At 29.1% G+C, this 20,655-nt stretch overlaps 1 pseudogene; it reads right to left on the reverse strand.

Annotated features, from left to right (window-relative positions):
- Positions 1-10,087: 10,087 nt before the first annotated feature.
- Positions 10,088-12,155, reverse strand: LOC149514619 (uncharacterized; annotated as a pseudogene).
- Between the last annotated feature and the right edge of the window lie 8,500 nt (positions 12,156-20,655).

Genomic DNA, 20,655 nt, shown 5'->3' on the forward strand with positions numbered 1-20,655 from the left:
CCTACATTTCTCCATGTTCTTTAAACTATATTTCTACAATATACAAGTAATATTTATAAGAGCGTAAGCATAAATTCAGATTTAAGCTTTTTCAATTTGACTAGGTTTCATCTTCTATGCGTTGACTCCAACGTTCAAACATGAGTCCAGGATTCCTTGAGAGCAGCTTAGTCTTGGTATTAGCCCACTTCCTAATTACACCCAACATCATCAGGGACCAATTGGCTCTGTTTACAAACATAGACTGACTGCTTTCCCACTTGCAATAACAATTGACTAGAAGGGCTTGTTGGATGCTGGTCTTGTTGGAGTTGAAGCAATTGTTAGACTGGCAACCACACTCTGCTCACTTCAAGGACTACCTTCTAAATGTGGCTCTTCCATCATATTTGATCATTAACTTCCTTATCATAAAACAAAACAATTAACATTTTTTAGTCGCATCACCAAGAGAACATATAAACTCTAAATCTGTCATAACGATTTTTCGTCCGAGAGGAATCGATCGCTAGACTTGGTTGAAAATTTTTGGAGTTGCCACCAAGCTTTTTATAAGGTGTGATTGGCCACGCAAAATATCATCTTTTAATAAAAATCTTAAAATTAATTAAGATTTACTAAAAACAGTTTAGGTTTATGAAATCAAGGTTGGGTCCGGGAGTATGGTTACAAATGAAAAAAGTATTAGCACCCTTACATCACCTGTTCGAATAACGATACCAGTTAAACATGTGTAATCTTATAATTTTGATAATATGATCTTTTTTATTTAAGTTTAATTTCCTAAATTTATTTAAAAAAAAATTTCTTTGTTGTGAAATTAACATTATTATTATTTCGTATTTTATAAATTCTCCAACATTTTGGCAAAATTTATAGAAAATTACTATTTAGAAAATATTTCAAGAAAATTGACCGTTCACAAAATTCTCGAAATCTCATCATAAGATATTTTATTTATTTGTTTTAAAAAAGATTTTAGGAATATCCTGACTCTTTGGTGAGTTCTCAAAATTTATTAAATAAATTTTAAGATTATCTCGACTCTTTGGTGAAATCCTAAAAATTTTGAACAAATTTTATGATCATCTCAACTTTTTAACAAGGTCCTAAATAAAAATCATTTTTTTATAGTTAAGGGAATTAATTAATTAATTAATCTTTATTATGGTTATTTTAAAATTTTTATTATTTATTATTTATTATTTAATTATTTTTATTTTAAAAAATTTAGATTATCTCGATTCACTGGTAAAATCTAATTATTAATATCTTGCTTGTATTAAAGAAAATCGAACTCTTTCAATTTTTTATTTTTTTTAAAAATATTCAAAATATCAATTATTATTATTTTTCATTTTTCATTTTTATTATTGTTTTACATTGTTTAAATCAATCTTTGTTTTAGTAAAAATAATTTTGGATTATCCCAACTCTAAGATGAAATCCAAAATATTATTTTTACTTGCAACAATTAAAGAAAATTTAACTCTATCAGCTTTCTTTAAGAATTACATTTAAAAGATTCATTTAAACAATTTATCATTTTTATTTTATTTTATTATTATTTCTTAGCAAAAATTATTTTTTAAATTATCCCAATACTTTGGTGAAATTTAAATAATATTTTTGTTTGTAATAAAATTTTATTTTCCTTAAATAGTTATTATTATTAATTTTTTTTGCATATTATATTTTTAGGTCTTTATTTTATTTTAGTTTTTATTTTTATTCTATTTATGTATTTCTAAAAGAATTATTAATATAATAATAATAATACTAATATCATAAAAAATTAAACATAAAAATCAACACAAAATAAATCAAAATCAAAATCAAAATAGAAAATCAAAAAGAAAAAGAAAAGGGAAAACCTGTGAAACGGATCAGGTTGGCATGCAGATCCTGATTGGGTCAGGCGCAAGTCGGATGTTTAAAATGACGTCATTTTGGAGTGCCTATAAAAGGTCTGTTTCAGCTTTTTTTTGTTATTTTTCTTTCCCTTCTCTCTTTACTGTAAAGTTTCTCTCTCTAAAAATTTAGTCCCTCTCGTCAACCGTTGTGATTACCCAATTTGCAGTCGGTTGTCGCTATGCACTAGAGGCAGAAAACTTCAACTGGCATCAAAAATTCAAAAATCCTAGATTTCAACCAATTTTTCAGTTTCCAGTGGTCAAAAAATTCAACGGTCATAAAAAAATTCAAACTTTTTTAATTTTCGATGACCCAAAAATTTTTTTTCAAAAATTCCCAAAAGATCCCAAATTTATACTTTTTGTTTTCTAAACACTCTTTACAAACTAGATTTCTCAAAAAAAAAAAAAATCGAACCTCCCAAATCGAGGATTTCATTCTCGGGATTTTTTTTGAAAATTTTTTATGTTTTTTTTTTTTTTTTTGTGTTTGCTGCTGGTTCCTTTATCAAAGAGGACTATAAGTGTTTTTGTTTTCCCTTAGGCTTACCCTTATTTTTTCTCTCATAAAAATTAGCTTTATTTATAGAGTTTCTGGGATTTATGTCCTAGATCTTTTAGGATCTTTTTGTGAAAAATTTGGGAGCCTATCCGATAACTTTGGTTCACCAAATTTCATGCTGCCAAGTTAGGTAGTGTCAGGGAGAAAATATCACTCTAGCAGCTTGATTTCAGCTGTCAGAGTTGAAACCAACACATTTTTTTGACTTTTTGTTTTTTTTAAGACTAATAATAATAATAATAATAATAATAATAATAATATATTATTATTATTATTATTATTATTATTATCATAAACAAAATTACATCAATCAAAATTGGTGTCTACAAAATCAAGCTAATAAAAAATTTATCAAAACAAAATTCCAACCAAAGCAGTTGAACTTGACATTGGCCGTTGGTCATACCTCCAAAATTTGTTTGTACATAGTACTTGCTTCCTTATCCTTGGGCTCAGTGACTAGAGCAATCTATTTCCATAACAAATTTGGAAGCTTTATTAAAATAATATTAAAATCAAGTTAAACGACCTAAAAAATCATAATTTCTGGATGAATACAAGATATATTGCAAAACCATATTAAGCAAATAAAAGGCCAAGATAAATGATAGCCTTGGAAACAAAATAAAATGATGCCAAGCGGAATTTGCACTAATTTTCTAAAATTCATCTTGGACAAGCCCCATGTTAGCACTAATGCCAAGCAAATTGTTACACATTATCGAGTGTCTAGGATATGGAAGTCTTCTTTTCACATTCATTTATGTGTAGGTAATTCTTGAAGAACATTTATAAAACTGATCTTTATTCACTATTAGGAGATGGATTCAAACATTAATTGTTAATGGAACTTAAAACACAAAAGTTGAAAAAAAAAAAAAAACCTCACTTGTATTCGAAAATAACAACTAATTGCTCCCAGCCAAAAGCAATTTAGAAACTAAGTTACAGCAAAAAGTTCATGACAGTTAAGCAAATACTTAATATAAATTCACTTTTAAAAACATTAAGTCTCTACAAAGATTTCACCTTTAAACTTCTTTAAAGTTAAGCATGTGCATGTATGTTCATGCATGATGACACAAACAACAACAATAACAATATAAGAGACCACAAAAGAGAGCTATAAAAACCTCAGGCTCAGACACGATTGCCTTTGGACACCTAGCTCTTGTCTTATGCTCAAGCTTGACCTTGGTACCTTAGAAGCCATTAGTTAATAGATGAATTGCAAGAAAAGTGAAGACAAAGAACCAATAGATGAATTAGTTAAGTACTAGAAATAATGTTAAATTCAATAAAAAGCATAGACAATGAAAAACACCAACTCACATTTGACAATGGTTCATAAATTTGCAAAATGGCTTATTGCTAACACTAAATGAAGTTAACCATATTAATTCAAATAGCCATGATCTTAATTAGAAACAGAACAAAAGATTCTCAACTCATTTATTACAAACAAACCTCAATAAGAACATAGTCAATTTAAATATGTTATTTATTGGCTTATAATAAGCAAGCAGTTTCACTTCCTTTGTTCCATACTATATCTCAAAACAAAGGATTTGGTGTTTCAACAAATTGAATCGACTTTCTAACTAGCTCTAGTTCATCACAAATCAAAGTTTAAAATTGCATAGAAAAGATATTTGATGGAAAATTTAAAAAGTTAAAATGAATTTCATCTTCACCTTTAAATCAAAACCAAGAAAAAACATCAAAGTTCGGACTGATTTGTTGAAATACAAATTTGAGATAAGGTGGACATTCTAAAGAGAGCATGATTCATCACACATAGTATCAAAGAAATTAGAGATTTCATTTTCCTCAAAATTTTACTTTTCTGTGAATTGTTCAGCCATTCAGTAAACGCCGTCGTTGTCCGCTTCGACAAATTCAAACATGTCTCTTTAATTCTTCCTTTTTTCAATTTCAATGCCATACAAAAACTCATATTATTAACAAAAATTAAAAACAAAAAAAAAATTCACTTGAAGCTTCTACAGACGGGTATTGCTTGAGCACGGCAACGGACAGGCTGCCATGAGCCAAGAAAGATGCGGTTGTCAACCCATCATGCCCACCGCCAATCACCAATGGATCTCATTTCTTCTCCTTCAGTGCTTTTGTGACTCTAAAAAAGATTAAAAGAAGCATTAGTTTAAAAATATATATAGTTTCACTGGAAACTTCCTCAATTGCTAGTTTTTTAGATGTTCTCAGTCGCAAATGATGTTGTAGAGGTGAACAGTAAAGAAGAAAGGCCGTTGGAGGAGAAATTGAGGATAAAGAAGAGAGATGACGGTCTAATTGAGTTAGGGAACTGTGAACGGTGGGAAAAGAGAAACGTGAGTGAAGGAAATAAATGTGAAGAAAAAGAGTTGGGGATTTTATTCCAAAAATCTATATAAAAATTAAAAATATAAAATTTTATTTATTAATTTAAAATTTTTTATATATAATTTTTTGACCAAAATTATTTACTAATGGTATTTTTTCATTGAAATGCCATCGATAAAATACATGTCTACATTATCATCGACAGAATTTTTCATTTGTAAGAACAGTGCCAAAATTTTATAGACGCTCCAAAAATTTATCCATGAAAATTATTATATCGGTATTTTGTCAATAATAAATTGATAGTTTTATTTTTCAATTTCATTGGTAACCTGTCAATATTCTATCGGTAAATATTGACAAAAAAATCTGTCGAAAAAATTTCATTGGTAATAAATATATTTCTAGTAGTATAATTATTGAACCATGAAATATGTTTCATAATCGTTTATTAAGTTTAATACTTGAACAAAAATCAAGCATATTCATGAAATGTTCGTAGAACATTATATTACTTTTCATAAACAAACCGAATATGAAAAAATTTTGTTATATTTGTAATATGTTCGTTTAATTAAAAAAAACCTTAAAATATTATTTATGATTGTTTGTTAAGCTTAATAAACAAACATAATTCAAACATATTCACGAATGGTCAGTCAAACGTTTTGTCTGATTGTCCTGTCATATTATATATATTTATTATTAAATTAAATAATCTAATATGAAATTACGATTATTGATAATTTATTGTGAATAATATTCCTTATAACAACTGAAGGTATTACAACCCAAATCTTTTAAGGTGTTAGATAGATTTGTCAATTTAAAACATGATATAGTGATATGATATGAAAATAATAATAAAAACAGACACGAAAGTAACATGGATTAAAATTTTAATAAAATTCATATATGGGTTTAATAAAAAGTAAAAAAAATATTTTTCATGTTGATATGAAATGTAATACCCAAATTTTGTGTAAAACACGATAGTAATATATGACATGTTTTAGACAATATAAATATATTGTCAGATCAAGTTGGGTAATTGATTTTAGTTCACGAAACTAGATTTCAAATTCAAAAGTATAGTTATGCGTGAGAAAGGTTATAGCATCCTCACAGCACCCATCCAAAGGATGGTAACAGTTTGATTGTAAATTATCCAAGCCTTAACCATATTTATGACTTACCCAAAATATTTAATATTAAAAATTAATTTTAAAATTACTTCAATAGTTTGTAGTAATTTAAGATAATTCTCTCACCTCAAAAGTATTCATGGAGATTAGTGTTCGACTTTGAAGAGGCTCTATCATCGGATTCATTCAAATTTTAGTTAAAGAAATAATCAGTAAAATCTTTTAATAGTTTGGTAAGATTTCCTTTGATATAGATCTCCCAATAGTTTGGTGAGATTTCTTTATAAATTTGTTTTTTTAAAAAAATATATTAAATCTTCCAATAATTTGGTAAGATTTAAGATGTAAATCCTCCAATAGTTTGGTAGGAGAAAAATACAAAATATTTTAATAATAATTTTTTGTACAATCAATTTATGAAATTCTTTAATAGTTTGGTAGAATTCATCAAAAATTTAAATTCATGAAGAAACCTCCACTAGTTTCGTAGGATTCATAAATTCATTTTTAGAAACATTTTTTGTTATGCATTTTTTTATATTTTAAAAAAAAATGAAATTTATGAAAGTATTAAATCATTTAATTTAAAAATAAGTAGAATACTTAATAAATTAAAAAATCTAAAAAGAAAGATAAAACAAGTAAAATGAAATAAATAAGAAAATCTACAAATAAATAAAAATGTAAATGGAAAATAAAATGAAAAAAAAACCTACTATTAGGTCGAATCCAAAAATAGGTCACACACAAATCCACGCAGGTTGGGATGCAGGTTATGTTGAATGAAATGGCAACATCTGGTGTTAGTATAAAAGCCAAGCTTTTCAGTTTTTCTTCAGAGACCTTTAGCCCTTTCTCTCTAACTTCTCTTTCTCTCTCATCTCTTTCTAAAAACCCTAAATAAGGCCATCAAAAACTGGGTTTGATCACCGATTTTTGGCAAATTTGTCGGAATTCAGCCAGAAACTTCAAACCTCACTAAAAAATTTAATCGAAAAATTCAAACCTTCAAACAAAAACCTATATTTTTTTAGAATTTTTTAGATTTTTCTAGAAACTCCCCACTTTCAAATTCTTTAGGGATTCCAAACAATTTTTCTTTTCATCAAATTCATAAACTCAACTGTCAACTAATCCTAAAATGAATTCGCCTAAACAACAACAAAACCCAAAATCTAACTCCAAGACAACGGCAAAAAAGCCCAAAACCTTTTTTTACTCTCCTTGCTTCTATATGATTTTCGCACTGAATTTATAGCATATTCCAGTAGCAATTTTAAGGTTTAAACTGATTTAATCTAGGCTTGAATATTGGGATTCATTTTGCTTGATTTGGGCGATTGATTTGAGCCTTAATTCCGTCAAGTGGGTTCCTGACTTTACGCAAATGGATCCTGATTCCAAAAAACTTATTTGATTTTCCTTTATGTTTCATTCCCTGATTTTTTTTGTTATGGCAAAAAGAAAGAAAAGAAAATTAAAAGTAAAAATAATAATAGTAGTAGTAGTATTAGTAGTAGTAGCAGTAATAATAATAATTGTTGGACCAAAGCCGTATTTACTCAACAATTACCAAGCTCAAAGCCCAAATGAAATATAAGAAGCCCAAACACAACCCCTCCGAGGCTCAACACTCCTTAAAGCGATCCCAATTGAAAATTTTATTGTACCCTGAACAGAAATGGGTGTCTACAATAATTGAGTCAAAGTGTTTGTGATATGAAATTTGAGTTCAACTTGAAGTTAAAAAAAAGAAATTTACTTTAAGATAGATTGAGTTTTAGTTCAACTTGACTTCTTATAAGTAATTAGCACAAAATTATAGGTATATCATACAAATATAGGATATAAAAGAAATCAATTAAATTTGCAATCAAACTACGTCTAAGTATTATAATACTCGAATTAAATATAATTTGCTAATTGAAGTGATATTAAAAAAATTAAATTTACTAGTAGTTTAATTGTAAAGTCTACTTTCATATTTAAACATGTTAGTTTACAAAAAAATAATAATATTTAATTTGATATTTAATTCAATTGACTCATACAATGTTTAAAAAATAAATTTTTTAAGAAAATAAATTTACATTTAAAATCTACAGTTCACTTTTATTATTTTCAAATTACTGATTGCTTTATATTAAAAAATATAACAATGTAAAAAATAATTAACTAACTTTTAATTTGTATTTATATCGACACATTAGAATTAAAATAGTTTTGCTAATCGCTGATTAACTTTTCGTCCTAAAATTACTTGAGTATATGGCCAACCCAATTTTTTTTTCATTCACACCCAAGGATCATTGATATGGGATATATGCTAAGAGCCAATTTAGATTTCATTGTACTTCCAGTGCGAAAAAATTTAACCCTCAAATGGAAACCAATTGAACAGGTCATCCATTTGGATGTTTTTATTTCGGGGCGGTAACTACATTCTCACTGTATCAAGGCCCAGTGAACCACCAAAGAGGAAACCTACCAGTAACTAACTGATGTTGGTTTTTTTCTCTTTTACCCTTGACCCACGAGAAGCTTAAAAGGGTCACTGATCCTAATTCATTAAATATTTTTTTTTTATTTAAGCATGTAAGCTTGTAAAGATCGGAAGACTTTTGTGAATAGAAGGTTCCTTCTTTTTTATTTTTATTTTTTATTTAAAATTATGAAATAATTTTATTATTATTTAATTTAATATAATAAATAAAATTTACTATAATAAACTAATAAATAATAAATTATTATATAAGAAATTAATAAATAAATAAATTTTAATATTATATAAAAATTTTTGGAGATTATTTTATTAATTAACAAGTATCTACTTAAAATAATAAAAAAATAAAGAACAATATTATTTGATATATTAATATTATTTTTCTTAATTTTTAATCAGTTATTAAAAAAATTATTATTTAATATAAAAATAATTTAATAATTTTTAATAATTTATTAATTTTATAAATATTAAATAATTTATACATTTTAAATTAATGTCTTTAATGATTTTTTTCTTTTATTATAATTCAACTTACCATTATTATTGTGTTTATATCCAAACATATATTTCTACCATTAATTTTAATTTTACCGCAACTAATGTTATTTCTATTACTATTTTCAACGTGACCAAAATTAATTTCATGACCCGCTTAAATAGACCCTAAAATTGGGTCCAATTCAAAGTCTGCCTTAAGCCTTTGAAATTGATTTTTACGTTTTCAGCAATATTACTCTTCTTTTTCTCTATAATCCACTGTGGACCCTTCTGGACGTAACCATCTGCAACTTACATAGTGAAAGGTCTGATTTGGGGGACTCATCTTATACAGACAGGACAAAGCATATTCAGATCCCCACAAATCCCACGTGCAAAAGTTTGTTACCAATGCCTGCCTCTACCTGACCCATTCACCACGTCTGCCCAAACCCAGAAAATGAAAAAAAAAAAAAATTCGTTCAAAAGCCCATAAGCAAAATATCTAGCAACTAGCACACCAACACCAAAACTGACATTTGCAACTTGGCCAAGATTTAGTTTGAGATGTTTTTTAGATTTTATTCTCTTATTAGTGATAAAACCTTGGTTGACATTTTTGTGTTGTAAAGTTGATATTAAAATATCTTCGATCATGTATAATTTTAGTGGACTATTTTTTTATAAATCAAAAATAAATTTTTATATTTATGCAATTGAGTTTACATAATTATATAAAATAATGATTATATTCTTAATAATCAATGATGTTTTATATCTCAAAAGAAACGAATTTAGATGTTTGCAAATATTCATGTTAACTATACATGTCAATGTAATACTTTTTTTTATTTACAATTACATGGACATATGACGTGTATATGTAAAACTGTTTATGATGAAAAATTCTATAATTTATATATAAAATGATCATTACAAGCATGCTGATAAGGAATACTACAAGAAATGGGAAATTCAATTTTTGTTGAGAGTACATGACTTTTGAACTAATGATTCAATAACTCAGACTAAGATTTGAATTTTTTTTTTTTTTTGTTTGTTTTCATGCTTTATCATATAGGGGGATTTTAAAGATATAAAAAAATGGGCACAAGAGATTTGATATCTCTTTTTAAGTATTTTATAGCTTCAAATTGAGATCAACATGTCCTCCTACTTCATTACCTTTACAATTGGCCATGATTATTGCAGTTGCTCTATCAATTTGCACCATTGCTAGTGGCAGAAGCTACAGTAAGCTACGATAGTACTAATTTAATCCGATAGCTCCTTGCCGGATAATTGAATCTTCAAAGCTTGCCTTTGACACATAACAAAATTATATATGAGCAACTGAAGAACAAATGATCATACAAAAGCATAAAATTAATGAAAATGGAGATGGTGTAATTTGTTGTTTAAGCTCACTTGACAAGCTAATGACTCGAGGTTGGGCATTTCATAATTGTAATAGATTAAATTGGATGGAGGGTGCTTGAATTTTGAGCTTGAACACATTGAAGTAGTTGTTGGAGGGGCTACCATGAGAAAATCTCCATCAAAGTACCCACTTTGTTTGATGCTCTTCTTGGACTTTGAATCCAAATTTGATGTTGAACATGAAGGTCCTTCACTTAAAATGATACAAAGAAAACATAAATAGGGAAAAACTTAGTATCAATTATGATTTTTTTTTAAATACATATGAGAAGGTACAAAGAGAAGTCGGGATTTGAATTTTAAACCTTAATATTCATTACATTTGAAAGATGAAAATTAAAATCAAACCTAAAATTCAGGGTGCCAGGTTTGAAATCGAATGCTCTACCATTGCCACTTGAAGCTGCTTCAACTTGTCCATTGATGGAATGAACAATGGGAGGATATTTGTTGTGAATAGGCAGCTCTGGAGCATTGTCTAGAGAGAAGGGATATGATATCTTTAAGCCAACCACCTACAATTTATTGTAATCAAATTCACACACTAAAAAAGCAAACATGTTACTACTACATAATATCAAGGTCTAAAAGAGAAAGAAGCTGCATTCCTAAGACTTCTAGAAAAGATGAAAAAGAAAGGAAACCTAATTCTTTATAAAATAAAACTCTTGTATAAATCTAGGCTTATTTTAGGTTAATTCAGCAGACAATTTTCCCACTATGAAAGGTGATGTTTAGAAGCCTGTATAATTAAAAAAGAGGAAAAAAAAGGCAAAATGGTGTAAAATTCAGACCATAAATCTCATTAATTTCACAAGTTATGCATGATTGAAGATTGAAGGCAAATTGAGCACATGCCTTCTCCTCTTCAGGCAATAAAGCTGTGCAATTTCCATAATAGCTTTGGTTTGGAGAGGGCTCCATCTGAAAATTCAGTACAGATGTTGATGAAGTTCTTGATGACAAATTCACCTTCATAAAAATAGAATTCCATTAATTCACCTAATTCTTCATCGATCAACAATACCAGAAATGAAAATATTTTCCAAAAAATAAATTAAAGATTCCAACTATTACAACACAAAATCAATTTTCTTACCATTGAAGAAGAAGGTTGTTGAAATGGTTGTGCCCTTTGCATCAAACTAGGCAAAGGCCAAATGGGTTCAGATTCATAAGGCAAACTCAAATTTGTCCTGAAAGCCAAACCAGGATCCAACCCAGAACACTTTTTTTCAATGTTATACTCACAAGAACTCCAAAATTTATGACCATTATTAACACTGCCATTCCCTGAAAGTACTGCTGCACCAGGATGCCACCCTGGAGAACCACTGCAGGTCAATGGAACAGTGTTTACTGTATTGACAATATCAATGTTTTGAACAGATAAAGGTGTTCTAAAGAATGAATTTGGCAGTGAAAGATCAGCGGGGAACTGAATTGAAGAAGCAGAAGAAGAACAAGATTGATTTGAAGGATGGAAATTTGGGATTGGCAAAGAAAGATATGATGATTTATGATGATTGGTTGGTGGTGAAATAATAGACGATGGGAAAGGCAAAATTGCAGGAGTAGCAGCAGCTACAGCTCCATCTTTCTTCTGTCGTTCTTCTATTTGTCTTCTCAAGCTGTGCCACACCAAGTCCTCTTTGTGGGACTTTTTTAGGCCTTTGCTTCTTGGAAGATCTACCAATATTACTTCCAATTCCACCACCACTGCTAGTATTACTATTGCTACACCTTTGGGTTTGATCCTCTTGAGCCATCGTTTTCACTAGCTAGCTTTCATATAAATGGTAAACACAAAAGTTTTCACAAGAAAAAAGTTGGAAGAAAAGCCCAAGAATATAAGGCTCTAGAGAAACACCCAAATCTTATAAACTTGCCAGAAACATGATGTTAGCAATCCCTACCCTGATATTCAAGCATGTCACTATTTATATGTGCACTTTTTTTGGTGTGTTTCAATTTTTTTCAAGAAGAAAAAACTGATGAAAAGAGATTTACAGAGAGAGGAAATCTTTGAAATCAAGAAACAAGGATTTTGAAATAAAAAAAATTAAGGATAACAAGAGGAAAATTAGAGAAAAAATACAAGAAGAAGCAACAAAGTTTAGATAAAGATGCCCAAAATCTCGCAGGTATTGGACGTCAAGAGAACAAACCCATGAGCCTAGCCAAGTTTTCAGCTAAAATATTGAAAAGAGAGCGGAAAGAGAAGATCACTGTATCTAAGAGGTTTCAGATTTTCTCTCAAAAGCCTTGTTTGTCTGAGGGATCAAAAAAATTATATATTAAAAAGTTGTATATTCAAGTTTTTTTTTTCAAAATTCAAAACCATGCAAATCTTTATCATTGCTATGAATATATTTTTGTCTCTTATTTCTCGCCGAAATCCTCCCTCCACTCTTCCTCTTTTCATTCCTATAGTCTCCAAGACCCTCTCTTTCAGCTTTACTTTTTATTTTTTATTTTTTATTTTCTTCTCTCTCAATTTATGTTTTCAAAGTTCTAAAAGAAGCTAAGTTCCTATGTTACTTGGCACATGCAAACCTGAAACACAATCTGCACAAGCTCCAACAATCACCAATGGAGATCCCATCATTGATCCAAAGACGGTTAGAAGGTAAAAACAGTTAAACAACAACAAGAAAAACAATAATCCAATATTGTAATAAAAAATCTAAAACATTTTCAGTAATTTAAAGCCCGCATCAATCAATTTGCATGCGTAAACAATTATTTAATCATGTTATCCAAACAATTAATTACTAATTTATTTTGAGTGATGATAATAATTCTGGCAAACCGGCAATCAGCGCAAAGATCTAGAGTGAGAAAGCTACAATATATTTCAGAACTTGAAGGAACGTAACAACATTACAGGTACAAACATATATAACAAAGTTATATATTGATTATTTAATTTTCATTTTATTACTACATGAAATAATTTTTTATGATTTTTTTCTTTAAATTTGTTTTCTTAATTTGATGCAAAATGAAGACTGAAGTATCAGCATTATCACCCAGGGTTGCATTCTTGGATCATCAAAGACTGATTCTCAATGTTGACAATAGTGCTTTAGAGCAAAGGATTGCTGCTTTGGCTCACGACAACATTTTCAAAGATGGTAGGACTTCCTTCTTTAATTATTAATTAATTGTTTTAATTTCTATTGCTTGTGTCTAATTATAAATAATGAAACATGGAAGCAGTAATTTTTAAAAAAAGTTAAGTAACAATTCACCAACTTTTATTAAAATGTTTTAAAACCTTTAATCAGCTCATCAAGAAGCATTGAAGAAGGAAATTGAGAGACTAAGACAAGTGTATCAACAACAACAAAACCTCAAGAAAATGAACACCACCACCTCCAACAACAACAACAACAGCCACTATGCAACACCGCAACAACAACAGAAGTCGCAGCCATCGCTGCCACAGACTGAAGAACAACTTATAAATTTAGCAGAGAAAGAGAGAGCTAAAGATCAAAGAAAGAGAAGACAGTGAGAAGCTGTGGTGCAAAAAATGAAAAAAAAAAAAAAAACTTCAAAGAGTCTATTAAACAATGGGGGGTTGGGGGCTTAGTTTTTCACGTGATGTGTTTTCCAATTGCTGTCTTTCTCTGTAGTGTAGGGTCCTTGACAAAAATTTTAAGGGGCAATTTAATTCTTTTTTTTTTAAGAAAAATTTGATTAATTACTGTAACATTGTTGTGTGGAAGTTCATTTTTTTTTTTTATGGGGGTGGGGGAATTGTTCTCTCTTTCAATGATGATGGAAAGGGCTTTTTTTTTAAAAAAAAATTGTAATTAATTGGGAGGCAAAATATGGTGGGGATTTGAGCGTGTGGGGTTGTGTTTTGGGTGGATAAAAAGAGTTAGTATTGTCAGAGACAACTGGTGGTTAATGTCTAATTGTTTGCCAAAGTAAGAAAAAAAAAAACTGATTGTTGATTACTTTTCTCTCTTCTTTTTATTTTTTAATATTTTTTCTGATTTTTATATTATTTTATATTAATTAATTTGTTTAGAAATATTAAAAGGTGAGCTACTCTACACCAACCCAAGGTGTCATTGTATTTTGTTTTGTTTTTTTAATCCAACTAGGCCACTTATGATTGGCTTGATTAGTCCTTTTCTTTAAGCACTACTTTTGTGCATATTATTATACCTGCTACTTTGAATTTAATTATCTTAAAATTTTTTATAAAAATTGACAAATGATTGAATGACATTTATTATAACATATAAATCTGTAAATCTATCATTAGACATAGATTAGAGGAGTCACCATTAATTTTTTTTGAAGGATAATTAATCACCTAATCAAATCTGTCATATTTAAAAAAAAGTTTTAAGATTGACTTAGGTATCTTTAAAAAGTTAATTTTGATTCACAAAATCAAATTTTAGGTTCGAGAGTATGATTACGTGTGAGAAAAATTATAGCACTCCTAAAGTGCCCATCTAAAGGATGGTATAAATTTGATTTCAAATATCCAAACCTTGAATATGTTTATAATTTACCAAAACATTTAATATTGAAAATCAATCCTAAAATTACTCAAATAGTTTGATAGCAATTTAAGATAATTCTCTCACTTCAAGAGCATTCATGAAGACTAGTGTGCCACGCTAAAAAGGCTCCTTTGTTGGATTTATTAGAATTTTGGTTAAAGAAATAATCAATAAAATCTTTTAATAGTTTAACAAGATTTATTTTGATGTAGATTTTCTAATAGTTTAGTGAGATTTTATTGTAAAATTTTTATAAAATTTTATTTTTGAGAAAACTCATTAAATCTTTCAAAAGTTTATTAAGATTTAACTTAAGATGTAATCCTCCCAATAGTTTAGTAGGATAAGATTCAAAACTTTATTAAAAAAATATTTTTTTCTGAAAATTGCTTTATGAAATTCTTCACTAGTTTGGTAGCTTTTATAAAATTTAAATTCATGAAAAATTCTCCAATAGTTTAATAAGATTCATGAATTTATTTGAAAAGGTTTTTTATTTTTTTATAAATTTTTTTGCTGTTTTCTAAAGATAGAATAATAAAATGAAATTTTACAAAATATTTAATTAATAATAAATTGCTCAAAATTAAAAAAAATCAATAAAGTAAAATTAAAAAGACTAAAAATCAAAATTAAAAAATCAAAACATAAAAATAAAAAAAATAAAAAAAAGGAAAAAAGAAAAGTCTGTGATTAGGTTGAGTCAAACACGTGGATGGTGCACAGGTTAGCAGTTTGACACGTGGATCCTAGGCTGGTTGAAACAATGTCATTTGGCATTGGTATAAAAGTCAACTCTTCAGCCTTTTCTTTAGAAGCTCATAGTCCTCTCTCTTTCTCTCTAGCTAAAATTTTCTCTACCTTCTCTCTAAAAATAACCAAGAACAACCCATCGAAAATTGGACAACTTGTCGATTTTTGAAAAAAGTTGTCGAAATCTGATCGAAAAATTCAATCAAAAAATTCAAAAATTTATCCCAAACCTAGATTTTTCTAGATTCTTCAAAAATTTTCTAGAAATTCAACCATGAACCTAGAAATCCAAAATCTCAATCCTAACACTCCCATAAAAAAAAAAAAAAAAAACCAAAAATCCAAACCCTTCTTAATCACTAGAACTTCAAATCCAAAAACTCCAAAACTAAAATCTAAAAAACGTACAACCTAGAAACTTTTTCCAAAATTTTAAACACTAAGTCTTTTCTCCCAAAAATCAACCAGTGAATCATTCCTTGGAATGTTGTGTCCAATTTATATGCTGCTTTGGGTAGCAATTTTAAGGATCGGACAGAATCAATCCAAGCTTGAATCTTGGGATTGGATTTTGTTCAATAGTAATTTAGGCTTAAGTCTTTGCTAATCTATCTTGATTGAATTAAAGGTTCTTTGATTCAGTTCTGAATTAAAACCTTTGATCATGCAGATTGAATCCCTTTGATTCGATTGATTCAAGATTCAAATTCTTTATTTCCATCACAAATTGAAAAAGGAAAAGAAAGAAAATAATAATAGAAATAATAAAAAAATTAATAATAATAATAATAATAATAATAATAATAATAATAATAATAATAATAGACATTAGTAGACCTCGGATATAGATAGGTGTCTACAGTTGCTCCTCTTTGTATTTTTTTTTTAGATAGGAAAGATGTAAAGACTTAGACATCTACTTTGTTTAGGGCCAAAATACAAAAGTCAATAAGTGAAAATGATCAAGACTGAGCCATAAGTCAGAAATAGTCAATCTGGACTGAGCCAAGATTGAAAACGAGTGATCAGGATTGAACCTTGAGCCAAAAAAATGATTTGGGCCAAGCCGGGATCGAACGATCGAGATTAAACTGCAAGTTAAAAAAATGATCTGGACCAAGCCGAGATCGAACTCCTTAGATTGAATTGCAAGTTTGAAAAATGATTTAGATCAAGTTGAAAACGACTGAGATTGAATTGTAAGTTTGAAAAATGATTTGACCTAGACTGAGTCAAGCTCAAAGATGAATGATCGGGGTCGAATCATGATAAAAAATATGATCTCGATAGAGTCAAGATCAGAACAAGTGACTAGGATTAAACCATTAGTTGAAAAGATGATGTAGACTAAGCTGAGATTAAACCAAGTGACCAAGATCGAATCGTAGGTCAAAAAGATGATTTGGACCAAGCTAAGATCAAAACATAATGTAATGATGCAAGTGCATGCCTTATCTAGGATGTAAACGAAACTTCAATTATGGTACTAAAGTTTTGATAGCTTTCTTTCGCATTCTCATTTCTGCATATTTCTTGTAACCAAATTACAAACCATTCTTCATTACACAAGATAAGCACTTATTTTCATTCGAAGGGAAGCTTTCAAAATCAATGACCTTATCACATTTTAAGGATTTCATTTTTGGTCCTCATCCTTTTCAATTCTCTCAAAGTAATACATAATCTCTTATGACATTAATCAATTATTAATCATTATCCTAAATTCAAAATATAAGATACAAATTATGCACCTTTTCTATTCATGGCAAAGCTTAAAAAGGGAAAGACAAATATTGAAAGTGAAACATAAATAGGATGAAATGAATATCATTTATTTGGAAATAAAGCAAATTACAGATGGTGGCAAAGGAACACAATAAAAGCATATAAGGATGGCTATTTAGGATAACGATACCCTAAAATAAACAATCAGATAATCATGAAAACATATCTTGGATTTCTTCAAAAACTCAACCACATGATGGCTTCAACACTTTAGAGCTTTTTGAAATTCACTGATTTTGGTGCGCCTCTCAAGTGATATTATATCCTTCTTATCCAAGTCACCTTTATAAGTTTTCAACTCAAATAACCCCATTTAGTTCAAGCCACCCTTTTGAGTTTTCAACTTGAACTCTCTCTCTCTTTTTCTCTCTCTTTTTTGTGGCTTAAGCTACATTTTCAAGTTTTCAACTTAAACCTTTTATTTTTTTTGTGTGGCTTAAGCTGCCCTTTCGAGTTTTCAACATGAACTTTTTTTTTTTTAAGTAAAGTATTTCTTCATGCGGTCAAAATTTATGGGATTATGAAGATCATCTCCATCCATCTCCGATAAATTTAAAGCTTATTCTAAAAAGGCTCTTTTCACAACATACAATCCTTCTTAATTTGGAGTCTATTTTTCCCTATCATCATGCTGACTCAGGAGAATTCTTTTCAATTTCAACTTTTTTTCTTGAAATTGATAAAGTCGGACCTTTTTGTCATAAGCTCTCCTCATTCTTTTTTGGTATAATTGGCTATGATAAAGTGCTGCTAATATCTTTTCTTTAATAAAATTCAATTGCTCGTAGCACTTTTGGATCTATTTAGCTTTTTTTAGCCTTACTTCCCTTAGGACCCTCAGAGATGGGATCTTAACTTCTATTAGCAATACGACTTCCATCCTGTAAATCAAAGAAAGTGGAATTGCCCTGATAGAGGTGCATACTCGTGTTCGATAAGCATGTAAAGCAAAAAGTAATTTTTTATGCCAATCTTTAAATGTTTTAGTCATCTTTTCTAAAATTTTCTTGACATTCTTATTTATAGCCTCTACTGTCCCATTCATCTTTGGGTGATATGAAGTTGAATTAGGGTACTTGATCTTAAACTGAGCTCATATTTCTTACATCATCTTATTGTTCAAGTTCTTTGCATTATCTGAGATGATCCTTTTTACAAGTTCATATCTATAAACTATCTCTCTCTTGATAAACTTGTAACCTACTAACCAAGTAACATTTGTAAAAAAAACTGCTTTGACCCATTTAGTAAAGTACCCTAACATGTAAAATAGTGCGTGGAGCATGAATCTTATCGGCATAAATTTGGCATTTGTAACACTTTCGAGCATAGTCAATGCAATCTCTCTCCATTGTTAACCAATAATATCCACCTCTCATAATCTATCTTGCCGTTATATGTCCATTTTTATGTGCTTTACATATGCCATCATGGACTTCTCTAATGATCTTATTGGCTTCAAAGGCACCTACACAACGCAATAATACTTGATCTCTACTTCTTTTATACAAAACCTCCCCATTTAGAAAGAATCCCATAGCCAATTTCTTTAGGACTCTTATTATTCTCTATTGCTTGATTCGGGTATTGTTAATCTTTTAGATATCATAGAATGTCATAATACCAGGATTTCCATTTCTTTCATCTTTCAGGCTAGTACAATGTATTGGCATATCCCTAATATCTAACTTGATGGGCTAAATTTTAGCAATATTACCAATTTGTACCATTATAGCCAAGGTGGTTAAGGCATTTGCAATCTAATTTTTTTCACAAGGCCAATGTTTGAATTGGATTGTCTCGAATCGCTTGCACAATTCTAAGATGTATTTATGGTATGGGATAAGTTTAAAGTCCTTTGTCTCTCATTCACCCTTTAGTTGATAGATAACAAAGGCTGAATCTCTTAATACTTTTAATATTTCAATTTTTCTATCCAAAGCAGTGTGTAATCCCATAATACAGGCCTTATATTCAACCACATTGTTAGCGTAATTGAAGTTCAATCTTTTCTATAACAAGGTACTAGTGTTCTTTTAGAGATATTAAAATTACTCTAATCCCATACCACATGGCATCAGCAATGTCATTGAAATATATTCTTCATGCCTTTTCATCATCATTATCTTCTTCAATCCTGAGATGGCCATTAAATCTTTATCCAAAAAATTAAATTTCATGGGTTCATAATCTTTAGTGGCTCGGTCTATGAGAAATTCAATGATGACACTTCTTTTTATCACCTTTTGGCTCACATACACTATGTCATACTCTGAAAGCATCACTTGTCATATTGTGATTCTTCTTGATAATGATGGCTTCTTAAAGATATACTTGACTGGGTCTAGTTTAGCTATAAGCCAAGTAAAATGGTAAAGCATATACTGCCTGAGTCTTTTAGCTGTTCAAGATAAGGCATAACACATCTTCTTTAATGATGAATACTTGGACTTATACTTTGTAAACTTTTTACTCAAATAGTAAATAACTCTTTCTTTTTTGCCAGATTCATCCTACTATCCCAACACATATCCCATCAAATTCTCGTATGCCACTATGTAAAAAAATCAATGGTCTTTATGAGATAGGTGGTGCTAATATTGAAAGATTTAACAAGTATTACTTAACCTTATCAAAAGCCTCTTGACATTTCTCATTTCTTTCACTGAGATTGTTTTTTTAAAGGAGCTTAATGATGGGATCGTATTTGAAAGCAAGTTGGAAAATAAATCGAGAGATATAGTTTAATCTACCTAAGAAACCTCAGAACTCCTTTGGTGTACTTAATGGGGATAAATTTTAAATGGCCCGAATTTTGTCTAGGTCAACTTCTATTATTCTTTCACTAACTACAAAACCTAATAGTTTCCCTGACTTAGCTCTGAAAGTATATTTAGATGGATTCAACTTGAGTTAGAATTTCCTTAACTTTTTAAATAGTTTCTTAAGGTTATTTACATCGTCCTCTCTTTTTTTAGATTTTGTGATCATGTCATTCACATATACCTTAATCTTCTTATGTATCATATCATGAAAGAGTGTTACTATAGCCTTTTGATAAGTTACCCTAATATTTTTCAATCTGAAAGGTATAACCTTATAGCAAAAAGTTCTTTATATAGTTATAAAGGTAGTATTTTCCATATCATCTTAAGTTATCTTTGTTTAATTATAGCTAGAGAATCCATCCATAAAAAAGAAC

Source organism: Durio zibethinus, chromosome 15 (genome assembly GCF_047325235.1).
Source record: "Durio zibethinus cultivar Kanyao isolate XHJ-2024 chromosome 15, ASM4732523v1, whole genome shotgun sequence".
NCBI classification, from domain to species: Eukaryota; Viridiplantae; Streptophyta; class Magnoliopsida; order Malvales; family Malvaceae; genus Durio; species Durio zibethinus.